This window comes from Montipora foliosa, unplaced genomic scaffold (assembly GCF_036669935.1).
Source record: "Montipora foliosa isolate CH-2021 unplaced genomic scaffold, ASM3666993v2 scaffold_47, whole genome shotgun sequence".
Lineage (NCBI taxonomy): Eukaryota > Metazoa > Cnidaria > Anthozoa > Scleractinia > Acroporidae > Montipora > Montipora foliosa.
The window spans coordinates 1-18,457 of record NW_027179778.1 but is presented as its reverse complement, the minus strand read 5'-3'; the positions used below and the strand labels follow the sequence as shown (position 1 = coordinate 18,457).

At 45.1% G+C, this 18,457-nt stretch overlaps 43 non-coding genes and 7 pseudogenes across 43 annotated transcripts; all 50 read right to left on the bottom strand.

Moving 5' to 3' along the window:
* Window positions 1–178: 178 nt before the first annotated feature.
* On the bottom strand, window positions 179–297 carry LOC137989705 (5S ribosomal RNA). The gene has a single exon (XR_011121004.1). It is a non-coding gene; the product is annotated as a 5S ribosomal RNA (ribosomal RNA).
* Window positions 298–548: 251 nt separating this feature from the next.
* Window positions 549–671, bottom strand: LOC137989662 (5S ribosomal RNA; annotated as a pseudogene).
* Window positions 672–922: 251 nt separating this feature from the next.
* On the bottom strand, window positions 923–1,041 carry LOC137989704 (5S ribosomal RNA). The gene has a single exon (XR_011121003.1). It is a non-coding gene; the product is annotated as a 5S ribosomal RNA (ribosomal RNA).
* A 251-nt stretch (window positions 1,042–1,292) lies between these two features.
* LOC137989703 (5S ribosomal RNA) lies at window positions 1,293–1,411 on the bottom strand. Its single transcript, XR_011121002.1, has one exon. It is a non-coding gene; the product is annotated as a 5S ribosomal RNA (ribosomal RNA).
* A 251-nt stretch (window positions 1,412–1,662) lies between these two features.
* Window positions 1,663–1,781, bottom strand: LOC137989702 (5S ribosomal RNA). Its single transcript, XR_011121001.1, has one exon. It is a non-coding gene; the product is annotated as a 5S ribosomal RNA (ribosomal RNA).
* Window positions 1,782–2,032: 251 nt separating this feature from the next.
* On the bottom strand, window positions 2,033–2,151 carry LOC137989701 (5S ribosomal RNA). The gene has a single exon (XR_011121000.1). It is a non-coding gene; the product is annotated as a 5S ribosomal RNA (ribosomal RNA).
* A 251-nt stretch (window positions 2,152–2,402) lies between these two features.
* Window positions 2,403–2,521, bottom strand: LOC137989700 (5S ribosomal RNA). Its single transcript, XR_011120999.1, has one exon. It is a non-coding gene; the product is annotated as a 5S ribosomal RNA (ribosomal RNA).
* Window positions 2,522–2,772: 251 nt separating this feature from the next.
* On the bottom strand, window positions 2,773–2,891 carry LOC137989699 (5S ribosomal RNA). The gene has a single exon (XR_011120998.1). It is a non-coding gene; the product is annotated as a 5S ribosomal RNA (ribosomal RNA).
* Window positions 2,892–3,142: 251 nt separating this feature from the next.
* Window positions 3,143–3,261, bottom strand: LOC137989698 (5S ribosomal RNA). The gene has a single exon (XR_011120997.1). It is a non-coding gene; the product is annotated as a 5S ribosomal RNA (ribosomal RNA).
* Window positions 3,262–3,512: 251 nt separating this feature from the next.
* On the bottom strand, window positions 3,513–3,631 carry LOC137989696 (5S ribosomal RNA). Its single transcript, XR_011120995.1, has one exon. It is a non-coding gene; the product is annotated as a 5S ribosomal RNA (ribosomal RNA).
* Window positions 3,632–3,882: 251 nt separating this feature from the next.
* On the bottom strand, window positions 3,883–4,001 carry LOC137989695 (5S ribosomal RNA). Its single transcript, XR_011120994.1, has one exon. It is a non-coding gene; the product is annotated as a 5S ribosomal RNA (ribosomal RNA).
* Window positions 4,002–4,252: 251 nt separating this feature from the next.
* On the bottom strand, window positions 4,253–4,371 carry LOC137989694 (5S ribosomal RNA). The gene has a single exon (XR_011120993.1). It is a non-coding gene; the product is annotated as a 5S ribosomal RNA (ribosomal RNA).
* Window positions 4,372–4,622: 251 nt separating this feature from the next.
* Window positions 4,623–4,741, bottom strand: LOC137989693 (5S ribosomal RNA). The gene has a single exon (XR_011120992.1). It is a non-coding gene; the product is annotated as a 5S ribosomal RNA (ribosomal RNA).
* A 251-nt stretch (window positions 4,742–4,992) lies between these two features.
* On the bottom strand, window positions 4,993–5,111 carry LOC137989692 (5S ribosomal RNA). Its single transcript, XR_011120991.1, has one exon. It is a non-coding gene; the product is annotated as a 5S ribosomal RNA (ribosomal RNA).
* A 251-nt stretch (window positions 5,112–5,362) lies between these two features.
* LOC137989691 (5S ribosomal RNA) lies at window positions 5,363–5,481 on the bottom strand. The gene has a single exon (XR_011120990.1). It is a non-coding gene; the product is annotated as a 5S ribosomal RNA (ribosomal RNA).
* Window positions 5,482–5,732: 251 nt separating this feature from the next.
* Window positions 5,733–5,851, bottom strand: LOC137989690 (5S ribosomal RNA). Its single transcript, XR_011120989.1, has one exon. It is a non-coding gene; the product is annotated as a 5S ribosomal RNA (ribosomal RNA).
* A 251-nt stretch (window positions 5,852–6,102) lies between these two features.
* Window positions 6,103–6,221, bottom strand: LOC137989689 (5S ribosomal RNA). The gene has a single exon (XR_011120988.1). It is a non-coding gene; the product is annotated as a 5S ribosomal RNA (ribosomal RNA).
* A 251-nt stretch (window positions 6,222–6,472) lies between these two features.
* On the bottom strand, window positions 6,473–6,591 carry LOC137989688 (5S ribosomal RNA). Its single transcript, XR_011120987.1, has one exon. It is a non-coding gene; the product is annotated as a 5S ribosomal RNA (ribosomal RNA).
* A 251-nt stretch (window positions 6,592–6,842) lies between these two features.
* On the bottom strand, window positions 6,843–6,961 carry LOC137989687 (5S ribosomal RNA). Its single transcript, XR_011120986.1, has one exon. It is a non-coding gene; the product is annotated as a 5S ribosomal RNA (ribosomal RNA).
* Window positions 6,962–7,212: 251 nt separating this feature from the next.
* LOC137989685 (5S ribosomal RNA) lies at window positions 7,213–7,331 on the bottom strand. Its single transcript, XR_011120984.1, has one exon. It is a non-coding gene; the product is annotated as a 5S ribosomal RNA (ribosomal RNA).
* A 251-nt stretch (window positions 7,332–7,582) lies between these two features.
* On the bottom strand, window positions 7,583–7,701 carry LOC137989684 (5S ribosomal RNA). Its single transcript, XR_011120983.1, has one exon. It is a non-coding gene; the product is annotated as a 5S ribosomal RNA (ribosomal RNA).
* A 251-nt stretch (window positions 7,702–7,952) lies between these two features.
* On the bottom strand, window positions 7,953–8,071 carry LOC137989682 (5S ribosomal RNA). The gene has a single exon (XR_011120982.1). It is a non-coding gene; the product is annotated as a 5S ribosomal RNA (ribosomal RNA).
* A 251-nt stretch (window positions 8,072–8,322) lies between these two features.
* LOC137989681 (5S ribosomal RNA) lies at window positions 8,323–8,441 on the bottom strand. The gene has a single exon (XR_011120981.1). It is a non-coding gene; the product is annotated as a 5S ribosomal RNA (ribosomal RNA).
* Window positions 8,442–8,692: 251 nt separating this feature from the next.
* Window positions 8,693–8,811, bottom strand: LOC137989680 (5S ribosomal RNA). Its single transcript, XR_011120980.1, has one exon. It is a non-coding gene; the product is annotated as a 5S ribosomal RNA (ribosomal RNA).
* Window positions 8,812–9,062: 251 nt separating this feature from the next.
* Window positions 9,063–9,181, bottom strand: LOC137989679 (5S ribosomal RNA). The gene has a single exon (XR_011120979.1). It is a non-coding gene; the product is annotated as a 5S ribosomal RNA (ribosomal RNA).
* Window positions 9,182–9,432: 251 nt separating this feature from the next.
* Window positions 9,433–9,551, bottom strand: LOC137989678 (5S ribosomal RNA). The gene has a single exon (XR_011120978.1). It is a non-coding gene; the product is annotated as a 5S ribosomal RNA (ribosomal RNA).
* Window positions 9,552–9,802: 251 nt separating this feature from the next.
* LOC137989677 (5S ribosomal RNA) lies at window positions 9,803–9,921 on the bottom strand. Its single transcript, XR_011120977.1, has one exon. It is a non-coding gene; the product is annotated as a 5S ribosomal RNA (ribosomal RNA).
* Window positions 9,922–10,172: 251 nt separating this feature from the next.
* LOC137989676 (5S ribosomal RNA) lies at window positions 10,173–10,291 on the bottom strand. The gene has a single exon (XR_011120976.1). It is a non-coding gene; the product is annotated as a 5S ribosomal RNA (ribosomal RNA).
* Window positions 10,292–10,542: 251 nt separating this feature from the next.
* Window positions 10,543–10,661, bottom strand: LOC137989675 (5S ribosomal RNA). The gene has a single exon (XR_011120975.1). It is a non-coding gene; the product is annotated as a 5S ribosomal RNA (ribosomal RNA).
* Window positions 10,662–10,912: 251 nt separating this feature from the next.
* Window positions 10,913–11,035, bottom strand: LOC137989661 (5S ribosomal RNA; annotated as a pseudogene).
* Window positions 11,036–11,286: 251 nt separating this feature from the next.
* LOC137989673 (5S ribosomal RNA) lies at window positions 11,287–11,405 on the bottom strand. The gene has a single exon (XR_011120973.1). It is a non-coding gene; the product is annotated as a 5S ribosomal RNA (ribosomal RNA).
* A 251-nt stretch (window positions 11,406–11,656) lies between these two features.
* LOC137989658 (5S ribosomal RNA) lies at window positions 11,657–11,774 on the bottom strand. The gene has a single exon (XR_011120968.1). It is a non-coding gene; the product is annotated as a 5S ribosomal RNA (ribosomal RNA).
* Window positions 11,775–12,025: 251 nt separating this feature from the next.
* Window positions 12,026–12,148, bottom strand: LOC137989660 (5S ribosomal RNA; annotated as a pseudogene).
* Window positions 12,149–12,399: 251 nt separating this feature from the next.
* LOC137989671 (5S ribosomal RNA) lies at window positions 12,400–12,518 on the bottom strand. The gene has a single exon (XR_011120972.1). It is a non-coding gene; the product is annotated as a 5S ribosomal RNA (ribosomal RNA).
* A 251-nt stretch (window positions 12,519–12,769) lies between these two features.
* Window positions 12,770–12,888, bottom strand: LOC137989670 (5S ribosomal RNA). The gene has a single exon (XR_011120971.1). It is a non-coding gene; the product is annotated as a 5S ribosomal RNA (ribosomal RNA).
* A 251-nt stretch (window positions 12,889–13,139) lies between these two features.
* On the bottom strand, window positions 13,140–13,258 carry LOC137989669 (5S ribosomal RNA). The gene has a single exon (XR_011120970.1). It is a non-coding gene; the product is annotated as a 5S ribosomal RNA (ribosomal RNA).
* Window positions 13,259–13,508: 250 nt separating this feature from the next.
* On the bottom strand, window positions 13,509–13,627 carry LOC137989668 (5S ribosomal RNA). The gene has a single exon (XR_011120969.1). It is a non-coding gene; the product is annotated as a 5S ribosomal RNA (ribosomal RNA).
* A 251-nt stretch (window positions 13,628–13,878) lies between these two features.
* Window positions 13,879–13,997, bottom strand: LOC137989610 (5S ribosomal RNA). Its single transcript, XR_011120923.1, has one exon. It is a non-coding gene; the product is annotated as a 5S ribosomal RNA (ribosomal RNA).
* A 251-nt stretch (window positions 13,998–14,248) lies between these two features.
* Window positions 14,249–14,367, bottom strand: LOC137989657 (5S ribosomal RNA). The gene has a single exon (XR_011120967.1). It is a non-coding gene; the product is annotated as a 5S ribosomal RNA (ribosomal RNA).
* A 251-nt stretch (window positions 14,368–14,618) lies between these two features.
* Window positions 14,619–14,737, bottom strand: LOC137989645 (5S ribosomal RNA). Its single transcript, XR_011120956.1, has one exon. It is a non-coding gene; the product is annotated as a 5S ribosomal RNA (ribosomal RNA).
* Window positions 14,738–14,988: 251 nt separating this feature from the next.
* On the bottom strand, window positions 14,989–15,107 carry LOC137989633 (5S ribosomal RNA). Its single transcript, XR_011120945.1, has one exon. It is a non-coding gene; the product is annotated as a 5S ribosomal RNA (ribosomal RNA).
* Window positions 15,108–15,358: 251 nt separating this feature from the next.
* On the bottom strand, window positions 15,359–15,477 carry LOC137989621 (5S ribosomal RNA). The gene has a single exon (XR_011120934.1). It is a non-coding gene; the product is annotated as a 5S ribosomal RNA (ribosomal RNA).
* Window positions 15,478–15,728: 251 nt separating this feature from the next.
* LOC137989708 (5S ribosomal RNA) lies at window positions 15,729–15,847 on the bottom strand. Its single transcript, XR_011121007.1, has one exon. It is a non-coding gene; the product is annotated as a 5S ribosomal RNA (ribosomal RNA).
* Window positions 15,848–16,096: 249 nt separating this feature from the next.
* Window positions 16,097–16,215, bottom strand: LOC137989697 (5S ribosomal RNA). The gene has a single exon (XR_011120996.1). It is a non-coding gene; the product is annotated as a 5S ribosomal RNA (ribosomal RNA).
* Window positions 16,216–16,464: 249 nt separating this feature from the next.
* Window positions 16,465–16,583, bottom strand: LOC137989686 (5S ribosomal RNA). The gene has a single exon (XR_011120985.1). It is a non-coding gene; the product is annotated as a 5S ribosomal RNA (ribosomal RNA).
* Window positions 16,584–16,834: 251 nt separating this feature from the next.
* Window positions 16,835–16,952, bottom strand: LOC137989663 (5S ribosomal RNA; annotated as a pseudogene).
* Window positions 16,953–17,203: 251 nt separating this feature from the next.
* On the bottom strand, window positions 17,204–17,326 carry LOC137989659 (5S ribosomal RNA; annotated as a pseudogene).
* Window positions 17,327–17,577: 251 nt separating this feature from the next.
* Window positions 17,578–17,695, bottom strand: LOC137989664 (5S ribosomal RNA; annotated as a pseudogene).
* A 251-nt stretch (window positions 17,696–17,946) lies between these two features.
* LOC137989674 (5S ribosomal RNA) lies at window positions 17,947–18,065 on the bottom strand. Its single transcript, XR_011120974.1, has one exon. It is a non-coding gene; the product is annotated as a 5S ribosomal RNA (ribosomal RNA).
* A 252-nt stretch (window positions 18,066–18,317) lies between these two features.
* LOC137989666 (5S ribosomal RNA) lies at window positions 18,318–18,434 on the bottom strand (annotated as a pseudogene).
* Window positions 18,435–18,457: the final 23 nt, after the last annotated feature.

Genomic DNA, 18,457 nt, shown 5'->3' with positions numbered 1-18,457 from the left:
CCTTGCCTTCCCTTCAGACTGCAAAGAATGTTCAATTAATAGGCCATCAACCAGTTACATTGTGACGACAACTTTAACATTTGTCGCGCGCGAAAATTCAGTGCTCATGCAATGTGGACAAGCAAGAAAATAACAACTCATGAATCAACCATAAACTAAAAGCAATCAATAAAGTAGAAGCCTACAACACGAGGAATTCCCAAGCGGTCACCCAGCGAAGTACTACTCTCGCCCTACAGGATTTGACTGCGGGGATCGGACGGGACCCGGTTTTTCGCCTGTGGTATGGTCGTAGACGGAAGAATACAAGCTCTAGTTGTATGTGTGATTTGTTTTCGTCTAGCCAAGCGAGAAAGCGAGTGAAAATCCCCCTTGCCTTCCCTTCAGACTGCAAAGAATGTTCAATTAATAGGCCATCAACCAGTTACATTGTGACGACAACTTTAACATTTGTCGCGCGCGAAAATTCAGTGCTCATGCAATGTGGACAAGCAAGAAAATAACAACTCATGAATCAACCATAAACTAAAAGCAATCAATAAAGTAGAAGCCTACAACACGAGGAATTCCCAAGCGGTCACCCAGCGAAGTACTACTCTCGCCCTACAGGATTTGACTGCGGGGATCGGACGGGACCCGGTTAATTTTTCGCCTGTGGTATGGTCGTAGACGGAAGAATACAAGCTCTAGTTGTATGTGTGATTTGTTTTCGTCTAGCCAAGCGAGAAAGCGAGTGAAAATCCCCCTTGCCTTCCCTTCAGACTGCAAAGAATGTTCAATTAATAGGCCATCAACCAGTTACATTGTGACGACAACTTTAACATTTGTCGCGCGCGAAAATTCAGTGCTCATGCAATGTGGACAAGCAAGAAAATAACAACTCATGAATCAACCATAAACTAAAAGCAATCAATAAAGTAGAAGCCTACAACACGAGGAATTCCCAAGCGGTCACCCAGCGAAGTACTACTCTCGCCCTACAGGATTTGACTGCGGGGATCGGACGGGACCCGGTTTTTCGCCTGTGGTATGGTCGTAGACGGAAGAATACAAGCTCTAGTTGTATGTGTGATTTGTTTTCGTCTAGCCAAGCGAGAAAGCGAGTGAAAATCCCCCTTGCCTTCCCTTCAGACTGCAAAGAATGTTCAATTAATAGGCCATCAACCAGTTACATTGTGACGACAACTTTAACATTTGTCGCGCGCGAAAATTCAGTGCTCATGCAATGTGGACAAGCAAGAAAATAACAACTCATGAATCAACCATAAACTAAAAGCAATCAATAAAGTAGAAGCCTACAACACGAGGAATTCCCAAGCGGTCACCCAGCGAAGTACTACTCTCGCCCTACAGGATTTGACTGCGGGGATCGGACGGGACCCGGTTTTTCGCCTGTGGTATGGTCGTAGACGGAAGAATACAAGCTCTAGTTGTATGTGTGATTTGTTTTCGTCTAGCCAAGCGAGAAAGCGAGTGAAAATCCCCCTTGCCTTCCCTTCAGACTGCAAAGAATGTTCAATTAATAGGCCATCAACCAGTTACATTGTGACGACAACTTTAACATTTGTCGCGCGCGAAAATTCAGTGCTCATGCAATGTGGACAAGCAAGAAAATAACAACTCATGAATCAACCATAAACTAAAAGCAATCAATAAAGTAGAAGCCTACAACACGAGGAATTCCCAAGCGGTCACCCAGCGAAGTACTACTCTCGCCCTACAGGATTTGACTGCGGGGATCGGACGGGACCCGGTTTTTCGCCTGTGGTATGGTCGTAGACGGAAGAATACAAGCTCTAGTTGTATGTGTGATTTGTTTTCGTCTAGCCAAGCGAGAAAGCGAGTGAAAATCCCCCTTGCCTTCCCTTCAGACTGCAAAGAATGTTCAATTAATAGGCCATCAACCAGTTACATTGTGACGACAACTTTAACATTTGTCGCGCGCGAAAATTCAGTGCTCATGCAATGTGGACAAGCAAGAAAATAACAACTCATGAATCAACCATAAACTAAAAGCAATCAATAAAGTAGAAGCCTACAACACGAGGAATTCCCAAGCGGTCACCCAGCGAAGTACTACTCTCGCCCTACAGGATTTGACTGCGGGGATCGGACGGGACCCGGTTTTTCGCCTGTGGTATGGTCGTAGACGGAAGAATACAAGCTCTAGTTGTATGTGTGATTTGTTTTCGTCTAGCCAAGCGAGAAAGCGAGTGAAAATCCCCCTTGCCTTCCCTTCAGACTGCAAAGAATGTTCAATTAATAGGCCATCAACCAGTTACATTGTGACGACAACTTTAACATTTGTCGCGCGCGAAAATTCAGTGCTCATGCAATGTGGACAAGCAAGAAAATAACAACTCATGAATCAACCATAAACTAAAAGCAATCAATAAAGTAGAAGCCTACAACACGAGGAATTCCCAAGCGGTCACCCAGCGAAGTACTACTCTCGCCCTACAGGATTTGACTGCGGGGATCGGACGGGACCCGGTTTTTCGCCTGTGGTATGGTCGTAGACGGAAGAATACAAGCTCTAGTTGTATGTGTGATTTGTTTTCGTCTAGCCAAGCGAGAAAGCGAGTGAAAATCCCCCTTGCCTTCCCTTCAGACTGCAAAGAATGTTCAATTAATAGGCCATCAACCAGTTACATTGTGACGACAACTTTAACATTTGTCGCGCGCGAAAATTCAGTGCTCATGCAATGTGGACAAGCAAGAAAATAACAACTCATGAATCAACCATAAACTAAAAGCAATCAATAAAGTAGAAGCCTACAACACGAGGAATTCCCAAGCGGTCACCCAGCGAAGTACTACTCTCGCCCTACAGGATTTGACTGCGGGGATCGGACGGGACCCGGTTTTTCGCCTGTGGTATGGTCGTAGACGGAAGAATACAAGCTCTAGTTGTATGTGTGATTTGTTTTCGTCTAGCCAAGCGAGAAAGCGAGTGAAAATCCCCCTTGCCTTCCCTTCAGACTGCAAAGAATGTTCAATTAATAGGCCATCAACCAGTTACATTGTGACGACAACTTTAACATTTGTCGCGCGCGAAAATTCAGTGCTCATGCAATGTGGACAAGCAAGAAAATAACAACTCATGAATCAACCATAAACTAAAAGCAATCAATAAAGTAGAAGCCTACAACACGAGGAATTCCCAAGCGGTCACCCAGCGAAGTACTACTCTCGCCCTACAGGATTTGACTGCGGGGATCGGACGGGACCCGGTTTTTCGCCTGTGGTATGGTCGTAGACGGAAGAATACAAGCTCTAGTTGTATGTGTGATTTGTTTTCGTCTAGCCAAGCGAGAAAGCGAGTGAAAATCCCCCTTGCCTTCCCTTCAGACTGCAAAGAATGTTCAATTAATAGGCCATCAACCAGTTACATTGTGACGACAACTTTAACATTTGTCGCGCGCGAAAATTCAGTGCTCATGCAATGTGGACAAGCAAGAAAATAACAACTCATGAATCAACCATAAACTAAAAGCAATCAATAAAGTAGAAGCCTACAACACGAGGAATTCCCAAGCGGTCACCCAGCGAAGTACTACTCTCGCCCTACAGGATTTGACTGCGGGGATCGGACGGGACCCGGTTTTTCGCCTGTGGTATGGTCGTAGACGGAAGAATACAAGCTCTAGTTGTATGTGTGATTTGTTTTCGTCTAGCCAAGCGAGAAAGCGAGTGAAAATCCCCCTTGCCTTCCCTTCAGACTGCAAAGAATGTTCAATTAATAGGCCATCAACCAGTTACATTGTGACGACAACTTTAACATTTGTCGCGCGCGAAAATTCAGTGCTCATGCAATGTGGACAAGCAAGAAAATAACAACTCATGAATCAACCATAAACTAAAAGCAATCAATAAAGTAGAAGCCTACAACACGAGGAATTCCCAAGCGGTCACCCAGCGAAGTACTACTCTCGCCCTACAGGATTTGACTGCGGGGATCGGACGGGACCCGGTTTTTCGCCTGTGGTATGGTCGTAGACGGAAGAATACAAGCTCTAGTTGTATGTGTGATTTGTTTTCGTCTAGCCAAGCGAGAAAGCGAGTGAAAATCCCCCTTGCCTTCCCTTCAGACTGCAAAGAATGTTCAATTAATAGGCCATCAACCAGTTACATTGTGACGACAACTTTAACATTTGTCGCGCGCGAAAATTCAGTGCTCATGCAATGTGGACAAGCAAGAAAATAACAACTCATGAATCAACCATAAACTAAAAGCAATCAATAAAGTAGAAGCCTACAACACGAGGAATTCCCAAGCGGTCACCCAGCGAAGTACTACTCTCGCCCTACAGGATTTGACTGCGGGGATCGGACGGGACCCGGTTTTTCGCCTGTGGTATGGTCGTAGACGGAAGAATACAAGCTCTAGTTGTATGTGTGATTTGTTGTCGTCTAGCCAAGCGGGAAAGCGAGTGAAAATCCCCCTTGCCTTCCCTTCAGACTGCAAAGAATGTTCAATTAATAGGCCATCAACCAGTTACATTGTGACGACAACTTTAACATTTGTCGCGCGCGAAAATTCAGTGCTCATGCAATGTGGACAAGCAAGAAAATAACAACTCATGAATCAACCATAAACTAAAAGCAATCAATAAAGTAGAAGCCTACAACACGAGGAATTCCCAAGCGGTCACCCAGCGAAGTACTACTCTCGCCCTACAGGATTTGACTGCGGGGATCGGACGGGACCCGGTTTTTCGCCTGTGGTATGGTCGTAGACGGAAGAATACAAGCTCTAGTTGTATGTGTGATTTGTTTTCGTCTAGCCAAGCGAGAAAGCGAGTGAAAATCCCCCTTGCCTTCCCTTCAGACTGCAAAGAATGTTCAATTAATAGGCCATCAACCAGTTACATTGTGACGACAACTTTAACATTTGTCGCGCGCGAAAATTCAGTGCTCATGCAATGTGGACAAGCAAGAAAATAACAACTCATGAATCAACCATAAACTAAAAGCAATCAATAAAGTAGAAGCCTACAACACGAGGAATTCCCAAGCGGTCACCCAGCGAAGTACTACTCTCGCCCTACAGGATTTGACTGCGGGGATCGGACGGGACCCGGTTTTTCGCCTGTGGTATGGTCGTAGACGGAAGAATACAAGCTCTAGTTGTATGTGTGATTTGTTTTCGTCTAGCCAAGCGAGAAAGCGAGTGAAAATCCCCCTTGCCTTCCCTTCAGACTGCAAAGAATGTTCAATTAATAGGCCATCAACCAGTTACATTGTGACGACAACTTTAACATTTGTCGCGCGCGAAAATTCAGTGCTCATGCAATGTGGACAAGCAAGAAAATAACAACTCATGAATCAACCATAAACTAAAAGCAATCAATAAAGTAGAAGCCTACAACACGAGGAATTCCCAAGCGGTCACCCAGCGAAGTACTACTCTCGCCCTACAGGATTTGACTGCGGGGATCGGACGGGACCCGGTTTTTCGCCTGTGGTATGGTCGTAGACGGAAGAATACAAGCTCTAGTTGTATGTGTGATTTGTTTTCGTCTAGCCAAGCGAGAAAGCGAGTGAAAATCCCCCTTGCCTTCCCTTCAGACTGCAAAGAATGTTCAATTAATAGGCCATCAACCAGTTACATTGTGACGACAACTTTAACATTTGTCGCGCGCGAAAATTCAGTGCTCATGCAATGTGGACAAGCAAGAAAATAACAACTCATGAATCAACCATAAACTAAAAGCAATCAATAAAGTAGAAGCCTACAACACGAGGAATTCCCAAGCGGTCACCCAGCGAAGTACTACTCTCGCCCTACAGGATTTGACTGCGGGGATCGGACGGGACCCGGTTTTTCGCCTGTGGTATGGTCGTAGACGGAAGAATACAAGCTCTAGTTGTATGTGTGATTTGTTTTCGTCTAGCCAAGCGAGAAAGCGAGTGAAAATCCCCCTTGCCTTCCCTTCAGACTGCAAAGAATGTTCAATTAATAGGCCATCAACCAGTTACATTGTGACGACAACTTTAACATTTGTCGCGCGCGAAAATTCAGTGCTCATGCAATGTGGACAAGCAAGAAAATAACAACTCATGAATCAACCATAAACTAAAAGCAATCAATAAAGTAGAAGCCTACAACACGAGGAATTCCCAAGCGGTCACCCAGCGAAGTACTACTCTCGCCCTACAGGATTTGACTGCGGGGATCGGACGGGACCCGGTTTTTCGCCTGTGGTATGGTCGTAGACGGAAGAATACAAGCTCTAGTTGTATGTGTGATTTGTTTTCGTCTAGCCAAGCGAGAAAGCGAGTGAAAATCCCCCTTGCCTTCCCTTCAGACTGCAAAGAATGTTCAATTAATAGGCCATCAACCAGTTACATTGTGACGACAACTTTAACATTTGTCGCGCGCGAAAATTCAGTGCTCATGCAATGTGGACAAGCAAGAAAATAACAACTCATGAATCAACCATAAACTAAAAGCAATCAATAAAGTAGAAGCCTACAACACGAGGAATTCCCAAGCGGTCACCCAGCGAAGTACTACTCTCGCCCTACAGGATTTGACTGCGGGGATCGGACGGGACCCGGTTTTTCGCCTGTGGTATGGTCGTAGACGGAAGAATACAAGCTCTAGTTGTATGTGTGATTTGTTTTCGTCTAGCCAAGCGAGAAAGCGAGTGAAAATCCCCCTTGCCTTCCCTTCAGACTGCAAAGAATGTTCAATTAATAGGCCATCAACCAGTTACATTGTGACGACAACTTTAACATTTGTCGCGCGCGAAAATTCAGTGCTCATGCAATGTGGACAAGCAAGAAAATAACAACTCATGAATCAACCATAAACTAAAAGCAATCAATAAAGTAGAAGCCTACAACACGAGGAATTCCCAAGCGGTCACCCAGCGAAGTACTACTCTCGCCCTACAGGATTTGACTGCGGGGATCGGACGGGACCCGGTTTTTCGCCTGTGGTATGGTCGTAGACGGAAGAATACAAGCTCTAGTTGTATGTGTGATTTGTTTTCGTCTAGCCAAGCGAGAAAGCGAGTGAAAATCCCCCTTGCCTTCCCTTCAGACTGCAAAGAATGTTCAATTAATAGGCCATCAACCAGTTACATTGTGACGACAACTTTAACATTTGTCGCGCGCGAAAATTCAGTGCTCATGCAATGTGGACAAGCAAGAAAATAACAACTCATGAATCAACCATAAACTAAAAGCAATCAATAAAGTAGAAGCCTACAACACGAGGAATTCCCAAGCGGTCACCCAGCGAAGTACTACTCTCGCCCTACAGGATTTGACTGCGGGGATCGGACGGGACCCGGTTTTTCGCCTGTGGTATGGTCGTAGACGGAAGAATACAAGCTCTAGTTGTATGTGTGATTTGTTTTCGTCTAGCCAAGCGAGAAAGCGAGTGAAAATCCCCCTTGCCTTCCCTTCAGACTGCAAAGAATGTTCAATTAATAGGCCATCAACCAGTTACATTGTGACGACAACTTTAACATTTGTCGCGCGCGAAAATTCAGTGCTCATGCAATGTGGACAAGCAAGAAAATAACAACTCATGAATCAACCATAAACTAAAAGCAATCAATAAAGTAGAAGCCTACAACACGAGGAATTCCCAAGCGGTCACCCAGCGAAGTACTACTCTCGCCCTACAGGATTTGACTGCGGGGATCGGACGGGACCCGGTTTTTCGCCTGTGGTATGGTCGTAGACGGAAGAATACAAGCTCTAGTTGTATGTGTGATTTGTTTTCGTCTAGCCAAGCGAGAAAGCGAGTGAAAATCCCCCTTGCCTTCCCTTCAGACTGCAAAGAATGTTCAATTAATAGGCCATCAACCAGTTACATTGTGACGACAACTTTAACATTTGTCGCGCGCGAAAATTCAGTGCTCATGCAATGTGGACAAGCAAGAAAATAACAACTCATGAATCAACCATAAACTAAAAGCAATCAATAAAGTAGAAGCCTACAACACGAGGAATTCCCAAGCGGTCACCCAGCGAAGTACTACTCTCGCCCTACAGGATTTGACTGCGGGGATCGGACGGGACCCGGTTTTTCGCCTGTGGTATGGTCGTAGACGGAAGAATACAAGCTCTAGTTGTATGTGTGATTTGTTTTCGTCTAGCCAAGCGAGAAAGCGAGTGAAAATCCCCCTTGCCTTCCCTTCAGACTGCAAAGAATGTTCAATTAATAGGCCATCAACCAGTTACATTGTGACGACAACTTTAACATTTGTCGCGCGCGAAAATTCAGTGCTCATGCAATGTGGACAAGCAAGAAAATAACAACTCATGAATCAACCATAAACTAAAAGCAATCAATAAAGTAGAAGCCTACAACACGAGGAATTCCCAAGCGGTCACCCAGCGAAGTACTACTCTCGCCCTACAGGATTTGACTGCGGGGATCGGACGGGACCCGGTTTTTCGCCTGTGGTATGGTCGTAGACGGAAGAATACAAGCTCTAGTTGTATGTGTGATTTGTTTTCGTCTAGCCAAGCGAGAAAGCGAGTGAAAATCCCCCTTGCCTTCCCTTCAGACTGCAAAGAATGTTCAATTAATAGGCCATCAACCAGTTACATTGTGACGACAACTTTAACATTTGTCGCGCGCGAAAATTCAGTGCTCATGCAATGTGGACAAGCAAGAAAATAACAACTCATGAATCAACCATAAACTAAAAGCAATCAATAAAGTAGAAGCCTACAACACGAGGAATTCCCAAGCGGTCACCCAGCGAAGTACTACTCTCGCCCTACAGGATTTGACTGCGGGGATCGGACGGGACCCGGTTTTTCGCCTGTGGTATGGTCGTAGACGGAAGAATACAAGCTCTAGTTGTATGTGTGATTTGTTTTCGTCTAGCCAAGCGAGAAAGCGAGTGAAAATCCCCCTTGCCTTCCCTTCAGACTGCAAAGAATGTTCAATTAATAGGCCATCAACCAGTTACATTGTGACGACAACTTTAACATTTGTCGCGCGCGAAAATTCAGTGCTCATGCAATGTGGACAAGCAAGAAAATAACAACTCATGAATCAACCATAAACTAAAAGCAATCAATAAAGTAGAAGCCTACAACACGAGGAATTCCCAAGCGGTCACCCAGCGAAGTACTACTCTCGCCCTACAGGATTTGACTGCGGGGATCGGACGGGACCCGGTTTTTCGCCTGTGGTATGGTCGTAGACGGAAGAATACAAGCTCTAGTTGTATGTGTGATTTGTTTTCGTCTAGCCAAGCGAGAAAGCGAGTGAAAATCCCCCTTGCCTTCCCTTCAGACTGCAAAGAATGTTCAATTAATAGGCCATCAACCAGTTACATTGTGACGACAACTTTAACATTTGTCGCGCGCGAAAATTCAGTGCTCATGCAATGTGGACAAGCAAGAAAATAACAACTCATGAATCAACCATAAACTAAAAGCAATCAATAAAGTAGAAGCCTACAACACGAGGAATTCCCAAGCGGTCACCCAGCGAAGTACTACTCTCGCCCTACAGGATTTGACTGCGGGGATCGGACGGGACCCGGTTTTTCGCCTGTGGTATGGTCGTAGACGGAAGAATACAAGCTCTAGTTGTATGTGTGATTTGTTTTCGTCTAGCCAAGCGAGAAAGCGAGTGAAAATCCCCCTTGCCTTCCCTTCAGACTGCAAAGAATGTTCAATTAATAGGCCATCAACCAGTTACATTGTGACGACAACTTTAACATTTGTCGCGCGCGAAAATTCAGTGCTCATGCAATGTGGACAAGCAAGAAAATAACAACTCATGAATCAACCATAAACTAAAAGCAATCAATAAAGTAGAAGCCTACAACACGAGGAATTCCCAAGCGGTCACCCAGCGAAGTACTACTCTCGCCCTACAGGATTTGACTGCGGGGATCGGACGGGACCCGGTTTTTCGCCTGTGGTATGGTCGTAGACGGAAGAATACAAGCTCTAGTTGTATGTGTGATTTGTTTTCGTCTAGCCAAGCGGGAAAGCGAGTGAAAATCCCCCTTGCCTTCCCTTCAGACTGCAAAGAATGTTCAATTAATAGGCCATCAACCAGTTACATTGTGACGACAACTTTAACATTTGTCGCGCGCGAAAATTCAGTGCTCATGCAATGTGGACAAGCAAGAAAATAACAACTCATGAATCAACCATAAACTAAAAGCAATCAATAAAGTAGAAGCCTACAACACGAGGAATTCCCAAGCGGTCACCCAGCGAAGTACTACTCTCGCCCTACAGGATTTGACTGCGGGGATCGGACGGGACCCGGTTTTTCGCCTGTGGTATGGTCGTAGACGGAAGAATACAAGCTCTAGTTGTATGTGTGATTTGTTTTCGTCTAGCCAAGCGAGAAAGCGAGTGAAAATCCCCCTTGCCTTCCCTTCAGACTGCAAAGAATGTTCAATTAATAGGCCATCAACCAGTTACATTGTGACGACAACTTTAACATTTGTCGCGCGCGAAAATTCAGTGCTCATGCAATGTGGACAAGCAAGAAAATAACAACTCATGAATCAACCATAAACTAAAAGCAATCAATAAAGTAGAAGCCTACAACACGAGGAATTCCCAAGCGGTCACCCAGCGAAGTACTACTCTCGCCCTACAGGATTTGACTGCGGGGATCGGACGGGACCCGGTTTTTCGCCTGTGGTATGGTCGTAGACGGAAGAATACAAGCTCTAGTTGTATGTGTGATTTGTTTTCGTCTAGCCAAGCGAGAAAGCGAGTGAAAATCCCCCTTGCCTTCCCTTCAGACTGCAAAGAATGTTCAATTAATAGGCCATCAACCAGTTACATTGTGACGACAACTTTAACATTTGTCGCGCGCGAAAATTCAGTGCTCATGCAATGTGGACAAGCAAGAAAATAACAACTCATGAATCAACCATAAACTAAAAGCAATCAATAAAGTAGAAGCCTACAACACGAGGAATTCCCAAGCGGTCACCCAGCGAAGTACTACTCTCGCCCTACAGGATTTGACTGCGGGGATCGGACGGGACCCGGTTAATTTTTCGCCTGTGGTATGGTCGTAGACGGAAGAATACAAGCTCTAGTTGTATGTGTGATTTGTTTTCGTCTAGCCAAGCGAGAAAGCGAGTGAAAATCCCCCTTGCCTTCCCTTCAGACTGCAAAGAATGTTCAATTAATAGGCCATCAACCAGTTACATTGTGACGACAACTTTAACATTTGTCGCGCGCGAAAATTCAGTGCTCATGCAATGTGGACAAGCAAGAAAATAACAACTCATGAATCAACCATAAACTAAAAGCAATCAATAAAGTAGAAGCCTACAACACGAGGAATTCCCAAGCGGTCACCCAGCGAAGTACTACTCTCGCCCTACAGGATTTGACTGCGGGGATCGGACGGGACCCGGTTTTTCGCCTGTGGTATGGTCGTAGACGGAAGAATACAAGCTCTAGTTGTATGTGTGATTTGTTTTCGTCTAGCCAAGCGAGAAAGCGAGTGAAAATCCCCCTTGCCTTCCCTTCAGACTGCAAAGAATGTTCAATTAATAGGCCATCAACCAGTTACATTGTGACGACAACTTTAACATTTGTCGCGCGCGAAAATTCAGTGCTCATGCAATGTGGACAAGCAAGAAAATAACAACTCATGAATCAACCATAAACTAAAAGCAATCAATAAAGTAGAAGCCTACAACACGAGGAATTCCCAAGCGGTCACCCAGCGAAGTACTACTCTCGCCCTACAGGATTTGACTGCGGGGATCGGACGGGACCCGGTTTTCGCCTGTGGTATGGTCGTAGACGGAAGAATACAAGCTCTAGTTGTATGTGTGATTTGTTTTCGTCTAGCCAAGCGAGAAAGCGAGTGAAAATCCCCCTTGCCTTCCCTTCAGACTGCAAAGAATGTTCAATTAATAGGCCATCAACCAGTTACATTGTGACGACAACTTTAACATTTGTCGCGCGCGAAAATTCAGTGCTCATGCAATGTGGACAAGCAAGAAAATAACAACTCATGAATCAACCATAAACTAAAAGCAATCAATAAAGTAGAAGCCTACAACACGAGGAATTCCCAAGCGGTCACCCAGCGAAGTACTACTCTCGCCCTACAGGATTTGACTGCGGGGATCGGACGGGACCCGGTTAATTTTTCGCCTGTGGTATGGTCGTAGACGGAAGAATACAAGCTCTAGTTGTATGTGTGATTTGTTTTCGTCTAGCCAAGCGAGAAAGCGAGTGAAAATCCCCCTTGCCTTCCCTTCAGACTGCAAAGAATGTTCAATTAATAGGCCATCAACCAGTTACATTGTGACGACAACTTTAACATTTGTCGCGCGCGAAAATTCAGTGCTCATGCAATGTGGACAAGCAAGAAAATAACAACTCATGAATCAACCATAAACTAAAAGCAATCAATAAAGTAGAAGCCTACAACACGAGGAATTCCCAAGCGGTCACCCAGCGAAGTACTACTCTCGCCCTACAGGATTTGACTGCGGGGATCGGACGGGACCCGGTTTTTCGCCTGTGGTATGGTCGTAGACGGAAGAATACAAGCTCTAGTTGTATGTGTGATTTGTTTTCGTCTAGCCAAGCGAGAAAGCGAGTGAAAATCCCCCTTGCCTTCCCTTCAGACTGCAAAGAATGTTCAATTAATAGGCCATCAACCAGTTACATTGTGACGACAACTTTAACATTTGTCGCGCGCGAAAATTCAGTGCTCATGCAATGTGGACAAGCAAGAAAATAACAACTCATGAATCAACCATAAACTAAAAGCAATCAATAAAGTAGAAGCCTACAACACGAGGAATTCCCAAGCGGTCACCCAGCGAAGTACTACTCTCGCCCTACAGGATTTGACTGCGGGGATCGGACGGGACCCGGTTTTTCGCCTGTGGTATGGTCGTAGACGGAAGAATACAAGCTCTAGTTGTATGTGTGATTTGTTTTCGTCTAGCCAAGCGAGAAAGCGAGTGAAAATCCCCCTTGCCTTCCCTTCAGACTGCAAAGAATGTTCAATTAATAGGCCATCAACCAGTTACATTGTGACGACAACTTTAACATTTGTCGCGCGCGAAAATTCAGTGCTCATGCAATGTGGACAAGCAAGAAAATAACAACTCATGAATCAACCATAAACTAAAAGCAATCAATAAAGTAGAAGCCTACAACACGAGGAATTCCCAAGCGGTCACCCAGCGAAGTACTACTCTCGCCCTACAGGATTTGACTGCGGGGATCGGACGGGACCCGGTTTTTCGCCTGTGGTATGGTCGTAGACGGAAGAATACAAGCTCTAGTTGTATGTGTGATTTGTTTTCGTCTAGCCAAGCGAGAAAGCGAGTGAAAATCCCCTTGCCTTCCCTTCAGACTGCAAAGAATGTTCAATTAATAGGCCATCAACCAGTTACATTGTGACGACAACTTTAACATTTGTCGCGCGCGAAAATTCAGTGCTCATGCAATGTGGACAAGCAAGAAAATAACAACTCATGAATCAACCATAAACTAAAAGCAATCAATAAAGTAGAAGCCTACAACACGAGGAATTCCCAAGCGGTCACCCAGCGAAGTACTACTCTCGCCCTACAGGATTTGACTGCGGGGATCGGACGGGACCCGGTTTTTCGCCTGTGGTATGGTCGTAGACGGAAGAATACAAGCTCTAGTTGTATGTGTGATTTGTTTTCGTCTAGCCAAGCGAGAAAGCGAGTGAAAATCCCCCTTGCCTTCCCTTCAGACTGCAAAGAATGTTCAATTAATAGGCCATCAACCAGTTACATTGTGACGACAACTTTAACATTTGTCGCGCGCGAAAATTCAGTGCTCATGCAATGTGGACAAGCAAGAAAATAACAACTCATGAATCAACCATAAACTAAAAGCAATCAATAAAGTAGAAGCCTACAACACGAGGAATTCCCAAGCGGTCACCCAGCGAAGTACTACTCTCGCCCTACAGGATTTGACTGCGGGGATCGGACGGGACCCGGTTTTTTGCCTGTGGTATGGTCGTAGACGGAAGAATACAAGCTCTAGTTGTATGTGTGATTTGTTTTCGTCTAGCCAAGCGAGAAAGCGAGTGAAAATCCCCCTTGCCTTCCCTTCAGACTGCAAAGAATGTTCAATTAATAGGCCATCAACCAGTTACATTGTGACGACAACTTTAACATTTGTCGCGCGCGAAAATTCAGTGCTCATGCAATGTGGACAAGCAAGAAAATAACAACTCATGAATCAACCATAAACTAAAAGCAATCAATAAAGTAGAAGCCTACAACACGAGGAATTCCCAAGCGGTCACCCAGCGAAGTACTACTCTCGCCCTACAGGATTTGACTGCGGGGATCGGACGGGACCCGGTTTTTCGCCTGTGGTATGGTCGTAGACGGAAGAATACAAGCTCTAGTTGTATGTGTGATTTGTTTTCGTCTAGCCAAGCGAGAAAGCGAGTGAAAATCCCCCTTGCCTTCCCTTCAGACTGCAAAGAATGTTCAATTAATAGGCCATCAACCAGTTACATTGTGACGACAACTTTAACATTTGTCGCGCGCGAAAATTCAGTGCTCATGCAATGTGGACAAGCAAGAAAATAACAACTCATGAATCAACCATAAACTAAAAGCAATCAATAAAGTAGAAGCCTACAACACGAGGAATTCCCAAGCGGTCACCCAGCGAAGTACTACTCTCGCCCTACAGGATTTGACTGCGGGGATCGGACGGGACCCGGTTTTTCGCCTGTGGTATGGTCGTAGACGGAAGAATACAAGCTCTAGTTGTATGTGTGATTTGTTTTCGTCTAGCCAAGCGAGAAAGCGAGTGAAAATCCCCCTTGCCTTCCCTTCAGACTGCAAAGAATGTTCAATTAATAGGCCATCAACCAGTTACATTGTGACGACAACTTTAACATTTGTCGCGCGCGAAAATTCAGTGCTCATGCAATGTGGACAAGCAAGAAAATAACAACTCATGAATCAACCATAAACTAAAAGCAATCAATAAAGTAGAAGCCTACAACACGAGGAATTCCCAAGCGGTCACCCAGCGAAGTACTACTCTCGCCCTACAGGATTTGACTGCGGGGATCGGACGGGACCCGGTTTTTCGCCTGTGGTATGGTCGTAGACGGAAGAATACAAGCTCTAGTTGTATGTGTGATTTGTTTTCGTCTAGCCAAGCGAGAAAGCGAGTGACGAACCCCCTTGCCTTCCCTTCAGACTGCAAAGAATGTTCAATTAATAGGCCATCAACCAGTTACATTGTGACGACAACTTTAACATTTGTCGCGCGCGAAAATTCAGTGCTCATGCAATGTGGACAAGCAAGAAAATAACAACTCATGAATCAACCATAAACTAAAAGCAATCAATAAAGTAGAAGCCTACAACACGAGGAATTCCCAAGCGGTCACCCAGCGAAGTACTACTCTCGCCCTACAGGATTTGACTGCGGGGATCGGACGGGACCCGGTTTTTCGCCTGTGGTATGGTCGTAGACGGAAGAATACAAGCTCTAGTTGTATGTGTGATTTGTTTTCGTCTAGCCAAGCGAGAAAGCGAGTGAAAATCCCCCTTGCCTTCCCTTCAGACTGCAAAGAATGTTCAATTAATAGGCCATCAACCAGTTACATTGTGACGACAACTTTAACATTTGTCGCGCGCGAAAATTCAGTGCTCATGCAATGTGGACAAGCAAGAAAATAACAACTCATGAATCAACCATAAACTAAAAGCAATCAATAAAGTAGAAGCCTACAACACGAGGAATTCCCAAGCGGTCACCCAGCGAAGTACTACTCTCGCCCTACAGGATTTGACTGCGGGGATCGGACGGGACCCGGTTTTTTGCCTGTGGTATGGTCGTAGACGGAAGAATACAAGCTCTAGTTGTATGTGTGATTTGTTTCGTCTAGCCAAGCGAGAAAGCGAGTGAAAACCCCCTTGCCTTCCCTTCAGACTGCAAAGAATGTTCAATTAATAGGCCATCAACCAGTTACATTGTGACGACAACTTTAACATTTGTCGCGCGCGAAAATTCAGTGCTCATGCAATGTGGACAAGCAAGAAAATAACAACTCATGAATCAACCATAAACTAAAAGCAATCAATAAAGTAGAAGCCTACAACACGAGGAATTCCCAAGCGGTCACCCAGCGAAGTACTACTCTCGCCCTACAGGATTTGACTGCGGGGATCGGACGGGACCCGGTTTTTTGCCTGTGGTATGGTCGTAGACGGAAGAATACAAGCTCTAGTTGTATGTGTGATTTGTTTTCGTCTAGCCAAGCGAGAAAGCGAGTGAAAACCCCTTGCCTTCCCTTCAGACTGCAAAGAATGTTCAATTAATAGGCCATCAACCAGTTACATTGTGACGACAACTTTAACATTTGTCGCGCGCGAAAATTCAGTGCTCATGCAATGTGGACAAGCAAGAAAATAACAACTCATGAATCAACCATAAACTAAAAGCAATCAATAAAGTAGAAGCCTACAACACGAGGAATTCCCAAGCGGTCACCCAGCGAAGTACTACTCTCGCCCTACAGGATTTGACTGCGGGGATCGGACGGGACCCGGTTTTTTGCCTGTGGTATGGTCGTAGACGGAAGAATACAAGCTCTAGTTGTATGTGTGATTTGTTTTCGTCTAGCCAAGCGAGAAAGCGAGTGAAAAACCCCCTTGCCTTCCCTTCAGACTGCAAAGAATGTTCAATTAATAGGCCATCAACCAGTTACATTGTGACGACAACTTTAACATTTGTCGCGCGCGAAAATTCATAGCTCGTGCACTCTGCACAACAACAAAAAGAACAACTCATGAATCAACCATAAACTAAAAGCAATCAATAAAGTAGAAGCCTACAACACGAGGAATTCCCAAGCGGTCACCCACGAAGTACTACTCTCGCCCTACAGGATTTGACTGCGGGGATCGGACGGGACCCCGTTTTTTGCCTGTGGCATGGTCGTAGACGGAAGAATACAAGCTCTAGTTGTATGTGTGATTTGTTTTCGTCTAGCCAAGCGAGAAAGCGAGTGAAAATCCCCCTTGCCTTCCCTTCAGACTGCAAAGAATGTTCAATTAATAGGCCATCAACCAGTTACATTGTGACGACAACTTTAACATTTGTCGCGCGCGAAAATTCAGTGCTCATGCAATGTGGACAAGCAAGAAAATAACAACTCATGAATCAACCATAAACTAAAAGCAATCAATAAAGTAGAAGCCTACAACACGAGGAATTCCCAAGCGGTCACCCAGCGAAGTACTACTCTCGCCCTACAGGATTTGACTGCGGGGATCGGACGGGACCCGGTTAATTTTTCGCCTGTGGTATGGTCGTAGACGGAAGAATACAAGCTCTAGTTGTATGTGTGATTTGTTTTCGTCTAGCCAAGCGAGAAAGCGAGTGAAAATCCCCCTTGCCTTCCCTTCAGACTGCAAAGAATGTTCAATTAATAGGCCATCAACCAGTTACATTGTGACGACAACTTTAACATTTGTCGCGCGCGAAAATTCAGTGCTCATGCAATGTGGACAAGCAAGAAAATAACAACTCATGAATCAACCATAAACTAAAAGCAATCAATAAAGTAGAAGCCTACAACACGAGGAATTCCCAAGCGGTCACCCAGCGAAGTACTACTCTCGCCCTACAGGATTTGACTGCGGGGATCGGACGGGACCGGTTTTTCGCCTGTGGTATGGTCGTAGACGGAAGAATACAAGCTCTAGTTGTATGTGTGATTTGTTTTCGTCTAGCCAAGCGAGAAAGCGAGTGAAAATCCCCCTTGCCTTCCCTTCAGACTGCAAAGAATGTTCAATTAATAGGCCATCAACCAGTTACATTGTGACGACAACTTTAACATTTGTCGCGCGCGAAAATTCAGTGCTCATGCAATGTGGACAAGCAAGAAAATAACAACTCATGAATCAACCATAAAATAAAAGCAATCAATAAAGTAGAAGCCTACAACACGAGGAATTCCCAAGCGGTCACCCAGCGAAGTACTACTCTCGCCCTACAGGATTTGACTGCGGGGATCGGACGGGACCCGGTTTTTTGCCTGTGGTATGGTCGTAGACGGAAGAATACAAGCTCTAGTTGTATGTGTGATTTGTTTTCGTCTAGCCAAGCGAGAAAGCGAGTGATTTCCCCGCTTGCCTTCCCTTCAGACTGAAAAGAATGTTCAATTAATAGGCCATCAACCTTTTTCATTGTGACGACAACTTTAACATTTGTCGCGCTGCGAAATTCAGTGCTCATGCAATGTGGACAAGCAAGAAAATACCAACTCATGAATCAACCATAAACTAAAAGCAATCAATAAAGTAGAAAGCCTACAACACGAGGAATTCCCAAGCGGTCACCCAGCGAAGTACTACTCTCGCCCTACAGATTTGACTGCGGGGATCGGAAGGGACCCGTTTTTCGCCTGTGGTATGGTCGTAGACGGAAGAATACAAGCTCTAGTTGT